Consider the following 399-nt stretch of genomic DNA (forward strand, 5'->3'; position numbering starts at 1 on the left):
TATTACTATACCAATTTATACATTTTAAACACATTATTCATTATCCTCTATAGGGTAATTTAGTGAAGTCATTTAAATGTGAATTCATAGTCTGTTTAAAAAAAGCTATCAAAATGCATCAAAAATGTTTTCATTTATTTCTCTTAGTAATATATTAGATGTTGCATCATCATCATCAGCATCCTTTATGCTATAAGCTCGTCTCTAAATATGTTACCTATTAGCAGTAAATGTTCTAAATGTGGGCATGGTTTGCCATCTTTCCCTACTGGTAAATCATTGAATTTACTGTATACTAAACTAGACTAAATCAAATTACTATAAAATAACACTAATTACATAAGCACTGAGACTCAAGATGCTATACATAAGAATACATATGCTAATGCTAATGCTAAT

This window comes from Sinocyclocheilus grahami, unplaced genomic scaffold (genome assembly GCF_001515645.1).
Source record: "Sinocyclocheilus grahami isolate Dianchi unplaced genomic scaffold, SAMN03320097.WGS_v1.1 scaffold2838.1, whole genome shotgun sequence".
Lineage (NCBI taxonomy): Eukaryota > Metazoa > Chordata > Actinopteri > Cypriniformes > Cyprinidae > Sinocyclocheilus > Sinocyclocheilus grahami.